This window comes from Diabrotica virgifera, chromosome 8, assembly GCF_917563875.1.
Source record: "Diabrotica virgifera virgifera chromosome 8, PGI_DIABVI_V3a".
Classification (NCBI taxonomy): Eukaryota; Metazoa; Arthropoda; class Insecta; order Coleoptera; family Chrysomelidae; genus Diabrotica; species Diabrotica virgifera.
In genome coordinates this window covers 181,713,363-181,732,665 of record NC_065450.1, presented here as the reverse complement: position 1 = coordinate 181,732,665, position 19,303 = coordinate 181,713,363, and the positions used below count along the sequence as shown (strand labels likewise).

At 32.2% G+C, this 19,303-nt stretch overlaps 1 protein-coding gene across 1 annotated transcript in view; it reads right to left on the bottom strand.

The window, feature by feature from the left end:
- Positions 1-18,902, bottom strand: part of LOC126890320 (neurexin-3-like) — a 104,087-nt gene extending 85,185 nt beyond the window's left edge. The window contains exon 1 of the mRNA XM_050659184.1: positions 18,784-18,902. The gene's annotated coding sequence lies outside the window, so the exon portion shown is untranslated. The remainder of the gene's footprint in view (positions 1-18,783) is intronic.
- Positions 18,903-19,303: the final 401 nt, after the last annotated feature.

Sequence of the window (19,303 nt, the reverse complement as noted above, 5' to 3'; positions counted from 1 at the left end):
ATGCATAGGGCCTTTTTTATTTCAAATTTAATGTAGAACAATTTTGTATAGAAGATTGTTCATGCTAAACCGCATAGTTTTAGAAATATTGACGAAAAACGTAAAAAACTACGAATTTACAGATTTCTCCCCCCTCTCTCCCCCAAACCCGACGCTCAAAATGGTGTGACTTTTTTCTGAACATTATATGGACCATATAGAACAATTTGGTGTTGGAGGATAACTTTCACTTTGGATGTCTGGGTTTGGGTCTAACTATACCATACTATGATATGGAATTTATTCCATCATTTATAAAACTGGTTTTCGTATTAAATTAATATTTCCGTGACAAACTTTTTCTCTATGCTAGATAAAAATATATAATAATATTCATTATTCATTATATCATTACATATTAATGTATGCAGCTTTGAAATGGACTAAACAGCAGTTGGATTCAATTCAATTCACAATAATAATAAAATATATAGCTGTATAACCTGTACATTGAAAAAAGGTTAATTGAATAAAACATATATTCACTAGCAATAAAAATGAAGTAGTTCCGCCATTTTTAAATCCGAGAGGAAAGGACTATATTTCAGTGTGTCCCTGGATAGGTATTCAAAAAAATAATCTAGCCAAAAGGGAAATTATATCTAATCGATTATTTCCCGACATAGTATCCGGTATGGCATTCACAGTGCAACAAACACTATAACTGTCTGCGAAATTTTGTCAAATAATGTTTTCTGTTGAAAGTCAATACTGACTAAAATTTTGTATGAACCGGTAGTAGGAATATTACAGGTATAAAAAGAGACAGTGCTGCTATAATAATAATGTACAACAGAGCAGAGATTTTAAGTACCCACACTGGTGTCTGACACCGGTGTCCGCCACCGGCACAGTGCCGGATTAACCAATAGGCAAAGTAAGCCGTTGTTTAGGGGCCTCGGCCTCAAATGGGGTCTCGCAGGGCCACAAATGAAAAAATAATAAATAGATTTAAAAAAAAAATTATAAATCATATATTATGTTGAACAACTCAAATATTGCGCAATACCATAAAAGTGATGGTGGGCGTTTAAAACTACATTACAATGCACACTTTTGTTCACATAGAAAGTCTGTGTTGTGAGAATAAAGTCTCTAATGAATGCCATTTGGTAAAGGAACAGTACTTCCTATCAGTCTGCACAGTCTCTTAGAACAGTAGTAAGAGCAAGAGCAAGAAATGAGTCAGCGCCCCCTCGCTACCCTCTACTTCATTACCCATGCATTTCGCTACATGTCAGGTAAATACAATGGTCTCCAGGCTCATTCATCTAAGATTAACAAAATTGCAATTTACATTTTTCTATCAGTACTTCCTATCAGTCTGCACAGTTTCTTAGACCAGTAGTAAGAGCAAGAGCAAGAAATGAGTCAGCGCCCCCTCGCTACCCTCTACTTCATTACCCATGCATTGCGCTACATGTCAGGTAAATACAATGGTCTCCAGGCTCATTCATCATTGCAATTTACATTTTTTGTGCCGCACACTCGCTTTAGTTGGAGTTAGTGCTGCTAAAAGTTGCGTTGGACATGTATTGTGGATTTGTTTAGTCCGTGTATAACTTTTTTTCAGCCTCGACCCACCTTTGGGAATCTACGATCAAATGCTTAAATGAAACTCAACTAAGCGATCCCAGTCGCCACCATCTCAACCTTGTAAGAACAAGCAGCACTCGATGGACTGCAAGGGCTGATGCAACAAGAGCTTTGTCTAAAGGTTACTACGCCTTCAAATCTGCTCTTCATACTCTTGCTGCTGAAGACCCTAATCTGAAAGCTGAAACAGTTCATGAGGCTAAGTTGAAAGAAATGTCAAAAGAGAAATATTCATAATGAATGAGTTTTGGACAACAATTTTAGAACTCATCAACGCTGTCAGTAAATCATTACAAAGTAAAGAGATTGAACTTGAAACTGCAGTTCAGCTTTTAAAATTACTTTTGGAGTTCTTAAAATCCCAAAGAGATAATTTTGCTCACTATGAGTAGAAGGTCTGCGATCTACAGTAGATACTCTGAATATACCGACGAGAGTAAACAAACGCGAGCATGAAAACTAGGTTTTGATGATGCTAATTCCAATGAAGTTTTTCTACAGGGTGGAGAAAAATTAAAGGTTGAAACGAATCTACCAATTCTGGATAAGCTTATTATTGAGCTGAGTCGTCGGTTGACAGCGTATGAGTCAGTAACTCCGGTAACTAAGTGATATTCAAATGAAATAATGTGTTTCAAAACTACATCAAAACGAATGCAGTTCAAATAGTTTATAGTCCATGTTCAGGACTTGTAGCGAAAAAAAATATTCCTGCTTCATAGCCTTTTTGGGCTATTTATGAGAACAAATTAGAATCAAAGTTTCGAAATTTGTCAGTAGCTTGTAGGGTTTCTCTTACGCTAATGCTTACAAATACAACAGGCGAACAGTCATTTTCAAAAATGAAAATTATTAAAAACTGTCGCCGTTCGACAGTGACGCAAAATAAACCAGCATTTTCCTCAATTATGGCTATTGAGAATGATCTGCTCGGAAATTTGGAAGTTGAAGATATTTTAAGTAGTTTTGTTTCTATGAAACTCAGATCAGTTGATTTCTAATAATAATTAGAAGGCTTTGAAAACTCAAACTAAAAATCAATAAATATTAATTATTACATAATGTAATACTTAAGTAATAGTATATTATTCAACATGCAAGTAATGATGGGTATAACTCACGATGATGAAGTTTACGGCACGAGCCGAAGGCGAGTGTCGTTATTCATCAGAGTGAGTAATAGCCATTACATATGAGTAGAATACTATATTTTTTCTACGACCTACATCTTTTTTCTTCATTAGTAGAAAAATTTTTATACTTTAAAATGAATCGTTCGTTTATTGATAACTATAACAAAAAAAAACTAAAATATTTTTTTTATTTCATAGTTTAAGCAAAATTATAAAAATAAACAGTTCCTTGGTCATTTCTTTGTTTTATCTCTTCAAGCAACAAATGAAACAAAAATTTAATTATAAATGTACAAAATGTCCACTAATATATTAAAGGAATACCGCTCGAAGATGGAGGAGTTATTCGAGGTTTTGGAGGAAAAAACAAAAGTATTTTAAGGGGCCTCCTAGCTTGGGTTGCCTATGGACCTCAAGATTCTTAATCCGGGTCTGCACCGGCTGCAAAGCATTGTTTTAAATCAACGACTACAGACGGGCCACTTTCGAGCGTCTGACTGATTTTAGTGGCTCACCAATGCTTTGCTGCAATTGAACACCGGTGGCGAACACCGGTGTTGAACACCAGTGTCTTGGTCTGTAAGGTTACTAATTGTTACTGCTTGACTTCATTTAACCCTGCAGTACTACCAGCTTGTAGGTAAGCTTTCCGGATAGTTTATTAAATACTTTGGTGAGGTGCATATTGTGGGTGAGTTTTCTATTCAGAGTTATTGGTGAGGTTAAATTTGGTTCTGGGATATATACATAAGCCATGCGACCTCTGAATTATATTGTGAGCTTAATTTGTTGGTGAGTTATGTATTTATTTTTATTATATTTTGTTTTTACTATATGAATAATTATTACTTATAGCTTTCAAAAATTTGCAAGGATTCGGAAAATTGGTTGGCATGGTACAAAGAGCTAGAAGAGGCAGAAGTATTCGGAGTAGCAAATCCAGATAAAGATTATGGAGATTTTTATTCAAAACGTGTTTTCTATAGATAGAGGGCTCTTTGTAATATTAGCAAGAATAAATGTCCAAGTCCAAATCAATAATTCGAAGACTATGAAGAAGCTTTGACTTCTGCAGAAACAACTACATCCCAACCAAAGGGAGCCAAAACAAGAAATCGTCGATGCTACGTGTTTTCGTAAAACAGAATGAACACCAGAAAGAATCACCGGTCGTCTGCTTAAAATGCGCTACAAAAGAGGATTAGGGTTACCATTTTTTTGGCCAACGTTAATTTTTGAAATGTATTTATTCGCTTTCAACAAATTATAAGGTTATCTAATAAGCATTTTACAAGAACAAACTTTGTTTAACATTAAAACAGCAATTGAATATATATTTTAGACCTGATTTCTACTGGGACACACATGTGTCCTACGCGACTGCTCATGTAACATTTTGCTACTCGAGTAATCCAGGGTTAAATACATAGGTTTCTATATATCTACACCGAGAGAACAATTTCTTTTCTCCAAAAACACTGATTTCTTTGAGCTATCTTTCTTAAAAGTTACCATATCATATTAACTTAGACATACCGTTTTACATATAAAGAAACTAGTTTTTTAAACACAACTCAATAATTTCTTACAGATAATTTTAATTTTCTTATCCTAAAGTTTTTGTTTCTTAAATTGAAAACTACACATATTTTGCAGTATAAGAAATATATGTTAAGTTAATCCATATTTATGTTTGTGAACAAGAAATTTTCTTGCAATCAAATAAATATTTTAGACCACAAGAAATAATTCTTCAGAAATACCCTCTGTAGTAGCTGTGGTCATTAAATAAAAACTTTATCATTAATGCCGAAATGCTACTTGCAAAGAGATTTTCTTTCACAAAAGAATTGCGCAGTAACCATTATTCACTATATTTGTGATTTAATCTCAGTGTTTGGCAAGATAAGATGGCGTGCATAGCATTAGTTCACTTTCATAATTGGATTTTGGATTTGTTATTTGTTGGTTTTCTTTAAAATCTAAGGGATAGTTTGAAGGCACGTGCATAGGTATATAAAAGTAAATTGATTACCTATTTAAGATGTAATAATAATATTGTTGCATACCCGAATATGTAGTTCTAAAAGAAACATAATAGTATCTTTATATGCATTTTAGATATCTATAGTGATGGACAACTCTGAAAGAAATGATCTTATTCTAACTGAAAAATAAGCCACAATTTAACTTAAAAAATGGCTTTCATTGACGTTTCGACTTCCACCTCGGAGATAATAATAGAATATCTATAATATAAAGCTTCAGAACAATATTGAAAGGAGATATTAACCAACTAGGGGCTTCCATAAATGGTAGAACTGTATACAGGTAAGTTCATTTATAAAAATGTGTATACTTAAGTATAAACTATAATGTTTCTTGAATGTATCGTCTTCTATATACAATCGTACAATTCAAGGTTATATCAAACATGGCGTGTGCTATATTTGTCATAAATAGTGTGACCAACTCCAATTCAGTCGAATCCGGGACAATGCTGAAAAAAAATACCTAAAATCCGGGACTTTTGAATGAAAATCGGGCCATTTGTTATTTTTTTAAATATAGGACTCTAATATCATCATTTTATTGGTTATTTAACATTTTTATGTTGACAATGATATTTTTGATGGTCTTAATCAAATGATACGCTCAAACACCTTCCCGAGCTGCTGTCTCTAAATCAAAGCTCGATGAAGCTGTTGGCTTGAAAAATTGAGTCAATTTTTTGCTGCTGGACGCGGAGCAGATACCTCTTCGGTGTTTTTCACTTTTGATGTGACTTAGTATATCCGCTCTACCACTGTGGGCGATCGAAAATTCCGATCCACAAGTATCACACTTCATGTCACTGTTAGAGTTACTTTTTTTTTTCAAAAATAGAAATTCTTCTTCCAATATTTTATTGAAAGTGCAATATCGTTTTCTGTTTTTACTTTCGTGTGTTGGTTCCATATTCATATTAACAATAATAATATATTGGAATGAAAAAGTCGGGTCAAAAACAATAATTCCGAGATGGTCACTAATCGATTTTCGGATTCAAACTGATTACTGTACTGACAATAAAATAAATGTTTAGATAAAAAAATCATATTGCAACGCAGCAGATTTGAATTTGGCTCAAAGCATGCAACGGTTTGGAAATTAATCATATTTCGCGAACGAACTCAAGAGGTTTATCTACTTAAAGTAGTTGACAAAACCGAAAAAAAAGATGCATCAGCAATCATTAAATTACATCGTTCGATGCGGCATGCGTGCCTATAGTCTAAGAGCTAGTGAACCCTCCGACTAACGGTCGTCCTGTAAGGCTAAAAATTTTTCTAGTGATAATTCATAGCACACCAAGGCTAAAAACCATGACCTGGCAGGCCTCAGCGGTGCACGTGTATCTACCAGGTGAATCGAAAAGTGCAAATTTAGGGGGTGAAATAAACTTTCTCCTGTAAGGTTTAAATTTAAGTATGTGTTTGAGTAAGTCATTTAGAAGAAATGTGTACAATGACAGGCGATTCTGAAGAGCATAAGACCTTGCCAGGCGAGGGGAAAGATTAGGGGTTTTTCCTAAAATTATTCTTTTTGCATCGAACAAATTTTTTTTAGGTTTTTTGAATCATTTCAAACAGAAAACGTCTTTAGTGATTTTTCTCTGAAGTTAATAGTTTTTGTTATATGAGCGATTGAAAATTTTGAAAATTGAGAAATCGGCCATTTTTAACCCTAAATCGGACATTTATCTAAAAATTTCAATGTTTCCAAGGTACGTAGATATTCTTTAAACATTGATTGATGAAATCCCGAAGAGCTTTTTGCAATAAAATATCGAAAACCCCTTTGTTTTTTTAATTGCTAATCAAGCGTGTGCGACACTGTAGTATAAGTGAAGACGTTTGAGTTTGCATAAATTCATTATCTCGAGAATGGGCAAATTTCAAGAGAAATCCTCAGACAGGTCGATTTTTATTTTTGAATTAGGACTTTTTGGCATATATATAATACTAGTGACGTCATCCATCTGGGCGTGATGACGTAATCGATGATTTTTTTAAATAAGAGTAGGGGTTGTGTGATAGCTCATTTGAAAGGTTATTTAATTCTCTATTCAGTAATATAAACATTAACATATTTATTTATACAGGGTGTACAAAAAAAATTTTTTCTTCTATTTGTCAAATTTGATCCAAGTTAATTTAATAAAAAAAAAGTTTTTGTACACCCTGTATAAATAATTATGTTAGTGTTTATATTAGTGAATAGAAAATTCAATAACCTTTCAAATGAGCTATCACACAACACCTACTCTTATTTAAAAAAATCATCGATTACGTCATCACGCTTAGATGGATGACGTCACTAGTATTATATATATGCCAAAAAGTCCTAATTTAAAAATAAAAATCGACCTGTCTGAGGATTTCTCTTGAAATTTGCCCATTCTTGAGATAATGAATTTATGCAAACTCAAACGTCCTCACTTATACTACAGTGTCGCACCTGCTTGATTAGCAATTAAAAAAACAAAGGGGTTTTCGATATTTTATTGCAGAAAACTCTTCGGGATTTCATCAATCAATGTTTAAAGAATATCTACGTATCTTGGAAACATTGAAATTTGTAGATAAATGTCCGATTTAGGGTTAAAAATGGCCGATTTCGCAATTTTCAAAATTTTCAATCGCTTATATAACAAAAACTATTAACTTTAGAGAAAAATCACTAAAGACGTTTTCTGTTTGGAATGATTCAAAAAACCTAAAAAAAAATTTGTTCGATGCAAAAGAATAATTTTAGGAAAAACCCCCAATCTTTCCCCTCGCCTGGCAAGGTCTTATGCTCTTCAGAATCGCCTGTCATTGTACACATTTCTTCTGAATGACTTACTCCAACACATACTTAAATTTAAACCTTACAGGAGAAAGTTTATTTTTCCTCCTAAATTTGCACTTTTCGATTCACCTGGTAGATACACGTGCACCACTGAGGCCTGCCAGGTCATGGTTTTTAGCCTTGGTGTGCTATGAATTATCACTAGAAAAATTTCTAGCCTTACAGGACGACCGTTAGTAGGAGGGTTCACTAGCTCTTAGACTACTAGGCATGATTCATTGTGACATGAATTATTATTGTTTTTGAATGGTCTTTTCGGAAGACGATAATTAAAACACAAATAAAAAAAATTCCACAGTTTTCGTTTTCTTTCATAGAACTATTAAAATTTATACCACGATAAAAATTTTTTTTCGTCTCAACAATTTAATTTGATATAAATTCTTAGAATAAAAACGAAAATATAGATTTTTACTAAAAAGTTGAAAATTCGGATGGCCCGGAAGCCTTGTCCTGGACGCCGGGACACAACTTCGTAATTCGGGTCATGTCCCGGATTTTTCGGGCTAGTTGGTCACACTAGTCATAAAGAAATATTAGTTACTCTAAAAGAAACATCTTGACGGTTAAGAACTTTTATTGCCGAAAATCGTGAATTAGTTAATATGTATTAAATGACTTAAGATGTAACCTAATAATACTTTCCCGTAATAAAATTTCTTAATGATTAGGTTTGCTGTATCTTTTGGATTATATAAATAAATAAAATTACAATATTTGTCTGCTTCAATGTTTTACATTGGTTGTATTTTTCTTATTGTTTTAGCTAAACAATGTCTATTGTGTTACTTACTATTATACAGATAAATAATTAATATTTCATATAAAAAAAGAAAAAAATTAACAAAGAGGGTAGGATAAATAAAGCCATGTTTGAACTAAATATGATTGATTATTATTTGTTGAAATACCAAGAAATGTTTTTGGATTGTAGACTGTTTTACTGATACCTACCGTTCTTATACCAAAACATTAATAGTTTTTATGTGGGCCCGTGTATTTGTTCTTTTTTTTGCATTTCCTTTTGTCAAAATAAGTATGTAGGTACTTATATCCTTATAAAAATGTTTTTATTAAAATAAGTTTACTCTTTCTACATAACGGTTTTGTTTTAGGTAATTGCTGATATACAAAGTGCTATTAACAAAAAGAAAGAAAAATTAAGGAAGTTGGATTTGCCTCTCCATCCTTTTATTATTGTATAGAAGCCAGTGGTTTAAGAGTGGATAAATTATTTGTATGTATTAATATCTAAAGTTTTATATCCTGTTTTTATTATCTAATAAAGAATAATTTTACCTTAACAGAATGGTTTATTTCGCCGTATGTAATATCACTTTATTTTTAAGAATTGTAACTTAATTCTAAATATACAATTATTTATGCGAAATATATTTCTTAACATTAAATGCATTAATTAATAGCGGTACCTTACAATAACAATATTCCTTACTAAGAAATATTATTTCTCAGAAAGAAGAGTTTTGTAATGCCAAGAAAATATATTCTTATGACAAGTATAATTTCTTTCTGACAAATGGGTTTGAAATTTGCAAGAAAGTGATAGTTCAATCATGTTTAAGATATATTTATTTGGGTTAATTAAAATTTATTTGAAATATTTTAGAAAATTATATCTTACATACAAAGATATATTTCTTAGGCAATATGCCAAGTCGATCTTTCTTAAATATTAATAAAGTTTCTTTATGTCAAGAATTTTTTTCTCTCGGTGTAGTGAGGAGACATGCTAATTATAATTTTAACGTATTATAGGTCTGGATCCCGCATAAGAAAAAAATTTGATTAATAGCTTAACGGTGTCTAGTCGGACAAACTTTGATATATGAGAACACTGGAACAGGGGAAGTTTTAATGGTGAAACAGGTTAAAAATTTGGAACGTCAGACTACGAAAACGTCAGATGTCTTTTGTCGGGCAGAACTTCCAATTGATTTGTTGCTCTTTCATTAGATTCTCATGCAAAAATCAGACTGGTGTGTATCACCAACTGGGCATTTTAATGAGTGGAACACGAAGAACATGTCAAATGGCAGAAATCATGTTGGTTAGTAATAGCAGTCTGATTTTTGCATGAGAGTTTAATGAAAGGGTAACAAATCAATTGGAACTTCTGTCGGACAAAATACATCTGATGTTTTCGTAGTCTGACATTCCAAATTTTTAATCTGTTCCACAATTAAAACTTCCCCTGTTCCAGTGTTAGAATATATCAAAGTTTGTCCGACTAGACACCCTTAAGCTATTAACAAATTTTCAGCTTGCTATTAATCGATTTTTTTTGGTACGCGGGATCCAGACCTATTATGATATATTATAATTTTAATTACTTAAGACGATAATCAGAGCATCAAGTGAAACTATCACCTATTTTAGTATTATGGTATGCGTACAGTCGTACGTTGCGGACAACGATAAAACTATCGTATAAAATGATAATAATTTTCATACACGTGGAAACGCAGGATATTATTTTAAATAGTGATAAATTCGATCAAAAATATTCGGGTTTTGATGGAAAGACTAGAAGGAAATATGATTTTAATCTCTGTCTAAAAGTGGAAACATATATTTTATCCATTAAGTTTTCTTCTTTTATTTGGTCAGGACCTACCTCCTTGCCATTTTGGCTGTTCTGACTGTCATTTTAATTTTCTCTTTAAATATCTTTAAAATTACACCATCTTCTAATTCTACTTCCATCTGTCCTATTCTACTGTCTTTGAATTACTCATTGCTGTATTTTGTCCATCTTTTTAATTTCTCTTTAGTATTTAACGAAATTTTAAAGTTTTAATACTTTTTGGTTTAGATATTTTTAGTGACTTCCTCAGACAGATATAAGAACAATTTATGGTGGTTATTAAAAAATTAGTCAGTACTTGTGTATAATATAGTATTTGTGTTAGTATTTCTGGCTAATTTTGTAATAACCACCATAAATTTTGATCTTATATCTGTCTGAGGCAGTCATCTTAAATATCTGAATCAAAAAAGTATTAAAACTTACAAAAATTTTTTACCATTCTATATTATATTATAGTATTTGTGTAAGTATTTCTGGCTAGTTTTGTAATAACCACCATAAATTATTGTTCTTATATCTGCCTGAGGCAGTCACTTAAAATATCCATCCCAAAAAAGTATTAAAACTTTAAATTTTTTTAACTGTCGTTAAATACTAAAAAAATTAAAGAGATGGACAGAATACATCAATGAGTAATTCAAAGACAATAGAACAGAACAGACGCAGTGGAATTAAAAGATTTTGCGGGTTTAAAGATATTAAATAAAAAATTAAAATGAACGTAAGAACAACCAAAATGGCAAGGAAGTAGGTCCTGTCCAAATAACAGAAGAAAACTTAATAGATAAAATATGATTTTAGTACACTTTAACACAATATACAAAACACGCCTTAATCCAAAAGAAAGATTACTCTCCTCCTTTTGAGCTATCCCTAAAAACTATCGCTAAAGACTGCAGTCAATACAAAACAATAACAATAAATCATAACACTAGTCAACAAAAAATGCGACTGATGTTAGAATTGCTGTACCGGGGAGTTTAAAGCGTCCTGAATGCGAATTCAAACACTAAAATTTTCCACCACGTATAAATTTTGAATTATCTTCTTCTTAACGTGCCGTGCAGTTCTGCGTATGGATCCACGCATATGTACATTTTCTTGTCAGGTGAAATGTTAGATGTTGAGTTATAGAATGCATCAAATATTGCTGTTTATTATATAAATTATTTTATACTATATACACATAAGTTCAGAACTAGAGAAAAAAACCATAGTAAGTCAAACACAATTTTCTGCCTGTCCCAATTTTCCCATAACACTATGTGGATTAATACAAACACACATTTTATCCTACATAGTAAAAAACTAGGATAGCTCCTGATTATGGTTCCTAAATATTGTAAGTTTTACTGGCTAGTAAATTCCATTTAAAAAAATCCATTATTGTAATGTAGAACCTAGAGTTAAGCATGTCCTTTTGGCAAGTGAAGGTCTTGAACTAAATCATGCAATTCGGCTTGTTGAATGCAATAAGGTGCTTTTTCGTCGCTTTCGGGAAAATAATAATCATCATTTTCTGATACATCATCGGGTCTACTTTTATCGCCATACATTTTCAAATCTTCTTCCCAATTTGCCATGGGTCCTGGAACTGGTAAATCTTCTCCATGGAAAACAGGTTTTATTGCTGAGATAATATCTGGATATTCAATTTTATGCTTACCTTTCCTTGGAAACCCAGACACTTGTCATGCAGAAGTACCAGTCGTTAAAACGGTTTAGAACTAATAAGTTTAAATGGGTAGGTTTACTGATTAAGGATTTGTCTTTGGTTTATTCTTTATTTAAATGTTAATGTGTTATTCGTAGACATTAGATATCCCAGTGTTGTCAAATTATGCACAATTTTTAGGAAAAACGTTAATTTGATAACATCACTCATCGATATATTACAAATGAGTATTTAAAAAAAAATTAGTAAAATACTCATAACTCAAAAATTGTAACTCATTTTTTTTTGAAAAAATCATAACTCAAAAATCTTACGTGTTAGAAACTTTTTATCATCATATTCATATTCAGAGAGCAAAAATTAACAAAAAACTGAATTTCTCATTCCAGTCGAAAATTGGTTGTAAACTAGATAATTAAATTATCCTTGAAAATAGTACATGGTCGTATAATCAAAAAACTGGAAGAACAAATAGATGATAGTTTGAATTCCAAAACTGACTAAAAACCAGAGAGGTTTTGTTTGCTTTTAGTGTGATAGTTTTAATAATAATAATAATATCTTATGGCATTTTTACCGGGGAGATCCTTTCGGATTGTTCCGGTGCCATTTACATCTTTAACCCTGTTTCAAGTAACTAATGTCGATGTACACTAGCCCAGGGGGATCGACGGCTTAACGTGCTCTCCGAGGCACGGTGAGACGGCTCGTATCATTTTTAGAAATGAAAAATTTAGCTTAAATAGATGCATGTAAACGAATCTGAATATGCATGTATATTACGTTGATTAAAAAAAAACATTTGACAAAATTGAACGCGAAATGTTAGTCCTAAATCTAAGCACCAAGAATATAGACAAAAGGAATATTTAAGACTAATAAAAAACCTTTACGGAAATAAAAGAGCACATACATGACGAACTCAGTTTGGAAATTGATATCAGGGGAAGAGTAAGGCAGGAATGTATAAGGTCTACATTATTATTCAACGTATATCGTGAATCTACTTATGAAGAAGCATTACTTCGGTTTAGAAAGTAAAGAAATTATAATTAACAGAACAACTACAATCAACAGAAGATTTGCAGGTGATACCGTGATTACAGCAAGTTCTGATAAAAAACTCCAACTACTAGTGACAAGAAAAGCAGTTTCTGTGAAAAGTATGGACTAAAAATTATTATAAAACTAAACATATATGATAATAACAAAGTAGGTACGTTATAAAAAGAGTTAATATGTAAATAAAAATATCTGGGAACCTGGATTTCTGGCAATAATGATCAAATAAGAGAAATAAGGGTCAGGATAGAAATATCAATATTTGTAAAAATGAAAACAATTATCTACAATAAAGGCTTTAAATTAGAGCTGATAGTAAGAGCTCTGATCTTTTTGTGTTTTCGATATTAAAATATACAAAGGTTTAAAAGCTGAACATTGAAGCAAAAACCATCGAAATCTACAGTTCTTTGACATGACGTGGTGCTACAGAAGTATGCTTAAACTACAGAAGCACGGAAACATAGAGAGAAGAAAGCAAATACTGGAAAATTGCGAGAAATGGCAAAGAAGACGAAATAATAAACAGAATAATATAAGCACACTGCAATATCTGGGACACGTAATGAAAGGACAGCGCTATGAAAAGCTAAGATTGATAACACACGGAAAAATAAGAGGAGAAAGGGATATGGAAGAAGGAGAGTGCCCTAGTAAAAAAATGTTATGGACTAGTTGTAACAGAGTTTAATAGAACTGTTTAGAGCAGCGATAGATGTAGTAAAGATAGTGAGGAGGATATCTAACGTCCATTGGGACACAGCACTTACATAAGAAAAATAAGGTGTAAAGCTAGGATACCAGAAAAAAAAAAGCATATAGAATGCTACAAAAAGGAAAAAGGGAAACGGTACTTCCACGATAAAAAATTATTAAACTATTACCGTTATTTTGAGGCAAGGAGTTACTCAATCTATATACCTTTTTCCGTTGAGCTGCTGGGACACAAAAAAGACGAATAACTTTTTTTATAAAGATGGTACCAGAAACAACCTCAAAAATAGAAAGATATGAATTAACCTTCAAACAATACTATACAAATTGTACCTCTTAGCAAAAAAGGACAAAATAAGTATCAGTAGAATTGTTCCTAGAAACCAGACTATAAGTCGAAGAATACGAAATATGAGTGGCTTTAACAGGCTTTAACAAGTTTTTTAAGTATTATTTTTAAGTGAATAATCTACTTGGGTTTTGCTTACTACAAAGGATCTACTATATTAGTATTTTAGATTGTGTTTTTAATATTTTAATTTGATTAAAATATGGTTTTTACCAATAGCATAACAAAAAATGGACAGCAATTATTTAAGTGTCATTTAATTTTAAAGTTTGGTATTTGTTATTTATTAATAGGGAGTAAACTAAGATTTACTGACCCAAAACCTAAAGGTTTAAAAAATTACTACAGTAAATGACTATTTTCCTAAAGGTTATTTTTACATAATCTTCTCTCCAGTTTGACAGCCAGTCTACCGCCAACCTAGTCACTATCACGAAAACAACCACTTTGATCGCAGCGATACCTGTTCCCGTCATCTACTCTAAATTTACCGCTCAGTATTACATGGTAAGGCTTACCGTAAGCACTAGTAGCATGCAATCACCATAGACACCCTGAAATTGTCACAAATTAGTACTAACAAACGAAAGCAAGCAGTCTGTGCACAGTGTGTTTCGCGGTCTGTACACAATTATGTGTTTTGCAAGAAGAACTCCAGAGCAGTTTTTCTGCACTGAAAATAGTAGGTACATGGTCGTATAGACAAAAAATTGGATGAACAAAAATAGATGATTGACAGTTTAAATTCAGAAACGGACTAAGAATCACAGAGGCTCTATTTGCTTTTACTGTGATTGCTTAGAAATGCATGGCTATAAATGTGAATGTGAATGTTTATTACGTTGATTTTGAAAAAGGATTTGACAAAGCTAAACATAAAAAATTAGTCCAAATTCGAAAGACAAAAATTTAGACAAAAGGAATTTAAGACTAATAACAAACCTTTACGGGAATCAAAGAGCAAAAGTGTAATATATCATGAACTCAATTCAGAAATTGACATTATGAGAGGACTTAGGCGGGGATGTATTACGTATCCATTACTATTCAATGTATATGGTGAATCTACTTTTAAAGAAGCATTATTTCCTTAGAAAGTGAAGGAATAATAATTAATGATACCATGATTATAGCGAATTTTGCTGAAAAACTGCAACTACTATTAAACAAGAAAAGCATTTCATGTGAAAATAGGGACTAAAACTAAATATAAAAATCAAGCCAATGATAATTAGAAAGTATCTATAGAAAAAGCTAATAAATAAAATATCTGGGAATCTGTATTTCAGAAAATAATGATGCAAGAAGAGAAATAACGACCCGGATAGAAATATCAAATAATGCTTTTGTAAAAATGAAAACAATTCTCTACAATAACCACCTTACATTAGAGCTGAAAATAAGAGTTTTGCGATTTTTGGCGTTTTGCATATTACGATATGAATTTGGAAGCTAGACACTAAAGCAAGGAGGCGTATATAAGCTACAGTCATTTGACATGGCGTGGTGTTACAGAAGTATCCATAAACTACAGTAGCACGGAAACATGGAAAGAAGAAAACAAATAGTGGAAAATTGCGAGAAATGGGCAAAGAATACGAAATAAGAAACACAATAATATAAGGAAACGTCAATACCTCGGACACGTAATGAAGGGACAGCGCTATGAAATGCTAAGATTAATAACACACGGAAAGATAAGAGGAAAAATGGACATAGGAAGAAGGAGAGTGCCACAGTTAAAAAATTTCATGGACTGGTTATAACAGAGTTTAATAGAACTGTTTAGAGCAACGGTAGATGAAGTAAAGATAGTGAGGAGGATATCTAACGTCCACTGGGACACAGCACTTGCAGAAAAAAATGAGGTATGAAGCTAGGATGCCAGAAAAAAAAGCATAGAGACTGCTACAAAAAGGAAACGGTACTTTTGACATTTTGAGGCAAGGAGTTACTGAATCTATATAACTTTTTCCGTTGAGCTGCTGGGACACAAAAAAGACGAACAACTTTTTTTATATAGAATAATCATTGTGTAAATACCAGAAACAACCTGAAAATAGAAAGATACGAACTAACCTTCAAACAATACTATATAAATAGTACCTCTTAGCAAAAAAGGACAAAATGAATATAGGTAGAACTAGTCCCAGAAACAAGACTAAAGTAGAAGCATACGAAATATGAGTGGCTTTTACAGGCATTAACAAGTTTTTCAAGTATTATTTTTAAGTGAATAATCCACCTAGTTTTACTTACTACAAAGGTTCTACCACATTAGTATATTAGATTGTGTTTTTAATATTTTAATTTGATTAAAATATAGTTTTTACTAATAGTATAACAATGAATGAACAGCTATTATTTAAGTGTGTTTTAATTTTAAAGTTTGGTATTTGCTATTTATTAATAGCGAGTAAACTAAGATTTACTGACCCAAAACCTAAATGTTAAAAAAATTACTACAGTAAATGACCATTTTCCTAAAGGTTATATATTTCTACATAATCTTCTCTCCAATTTGACAGCCAGTCTAACGCCAACCTAGTCACTATCACGAAAACAACCACTTCGATCACTGCGATACCTTTTCCCGTCATCTACTCCAAATTTACAGCTCAGTATTACATGGTAAGGCTTATCGTAAGCATTAGTAGCATTCAATCACCATAAATATCCTGAAATTGTCACAAATTAGCACTAACAGACGAAAGCAAGCAGTCTGTACACAGTGTGTTTCGAGGTCTGTACACAATTATGTGTTTTGCAAGAAGATCTACAGAGCAGCTTTTCTGCACTGAAAATAGTAGGTACATGGTCGTAAAGACAAAAAATTGGATGAACAAAATAGATGATTGTCAGTTTGGATTCAGAAACGGACTACGAACCATAGATGCTCTATTTGCTTTTACTGTGATAGCTTAGAAATGCATGGCTATAAATGTGAATGTGAATGTTTGTTACGTTAATTTAGAAAAAGGATTTGACAAAGCTAAACTTGAAAAATTAGTCCAAATTCTAAAGACAAAAATATAGACAAAAGGGATTTAAGACTAATAACAAACCTTTATGGGAATCGAAGGGCAAAAGTGTAATATATCATGAACTCAATTCAGAAATTGACATTATGAAAGGAATTAGGCGGAAATGTATTATGTATCCATTACTATTTAATGTATATGATGAATCTACTTTAAAAGAAGCTTTACTTTTTTTAGAAAGTGAAGGAATTTTAATTATTGATACCATGATTATAGCAAATCCTGCTGAAAAACTCCAACTGCTCTTAAAGAAGAAAAGCATTTTCTGTTAAAATATGGACTAAAACTGAGTAAAAAAGATCAAGCATAATATGATTATTACGAAGTGTCTATAGAAAGAGTTAATAAATAAAATATCTGGGAACCTGGATTGCAGAAAATAATGATGAAACGAAAGAAATAGCGACACGGATAGTAATATCAAGTAATGCTTTTGTAAAAATGAAAACAATTCTCTACAATAACGACCTTAAATTAGAGCTGAGATTAAGAGCTCTGAGATTTTTGGTGTTTTCGATATTAAGATATGTATTTGAAAGCTGAACTCTAAAGCAAGGAGGCGTACATAAGCTACAGTCATTTGACATGACGTGGTGTTACAGAAGTATGCTTAAAATACATAAGCACGGAAACATAGAAAGAAGAAAACAAATACTGGAAAATTGCAAGAAATCGGCAAAGAACACGAAATAAGAAACACAATAATATAAGGAAACTGCAATATCTGGAACACTCAATGAAGAGACAGCGCTATGAAATGCTGAGGTTGATAACACACGGAAAGAAAAGAGCAGAAAGGGATATAGGAAGAAGGAGAGTGCCATAGTTAAAAAATTTCATGGACTGGTTATAACAGAGTTTATTAGAATTATTTAGAGCAGCGGTAGATGGAGTAAAGAGAGTAAGGACCATTAGAGCAAGGAGAGTAAGATCTAACGTCCATTGGGACACAGCACTTGCAGAAGAAAAGTAGTATGAGCTAGGATGCCAGAAAAAAAATGCATACAGACTGCTACAAAAAGGAAACGGTACTTTTTATATACCTTTTTTTATATAAGATAATAGTGAGGTACCAGAAATAACCTGATAAATAGAAAAATATGAACTAACCTTCAAAAAATATTATACAAATTGTACCTCTTAGCAAAAAAGGACAAAATGAATAACAGTAGAACTGATCCCAGAAACAAGACTATAAGTAGAATAATACGAAATATGAGTGACTTTTACAGGCTTTAACAAGTTTTTCAAGTATTATTTTTAAGTGAATAATCTACCTGGTTTGGCTTACTAAAAAGGATCTACTATATTATTATTTTAGATTGTGTTTTTAATATTTTAATTTGATTAAAATGTGGTTTTTACCAATAGCATAACAAAGAATGGACAGCTATTATTTAAGTGTCTATTAGTTTTAATGTGTGGTATTTGTTATTTATTAATAGCGAAAAATTAAGATTTACTGACTCAAAACCTAAATGTTTAAAAAATTACTACAGTAAATGACTATTTTCCTAAAGGTTATATATTTTTACATAATCTTCTCTCCAGTTTGACAGCCAGTCTACCGCCAACCTAGTCACTATCACGAAAACAACCACTTCGATCGCTGCGATACCTGTTCCCGTCATCTACTCCAAATTTACAGCTCATTATTACATGGTAAGGCTTACCGTAAGCACTAGTAGCATCCAATCACCATAGACACCCTGAAATTGTCACAAATTAGCACTAACAAACGAAAGCAAGCAGTCTGTACACAGTGTGTTTCGCGGTCTGTACACAATTATGTGTTTTGCAGGAACAACTACAGAGCAATTTTTCTGCACTGCCGTTGCGCCGAGAGTTGGACGGAGCGCATGACGGCATGCGTCGGGGCGCTTTTCGTCGGTGGTTGTTTGGAGACGTTGGGGAAGCTTTTCAAAGGATTAGTGGTAGCGGTATTTAATAAAAAAATCAAGAACACAGTGTTGATATGTGTGCTATTAGGTCAATGATGAAATACGATTATACGATTCCAATGCAACGTGAATGAGATCAAAGAGATTGGTATGCACAATTACAAGGATCTGTCTTAGATGTAGCTTGTTACATATAAGCAAATAAATTTTATATTTCATTTATGGTTATAATCAAAGGAATAGATTACGTCTGTAATTTCTCAGTGTTTCTATTTTATACATATTGTAATAT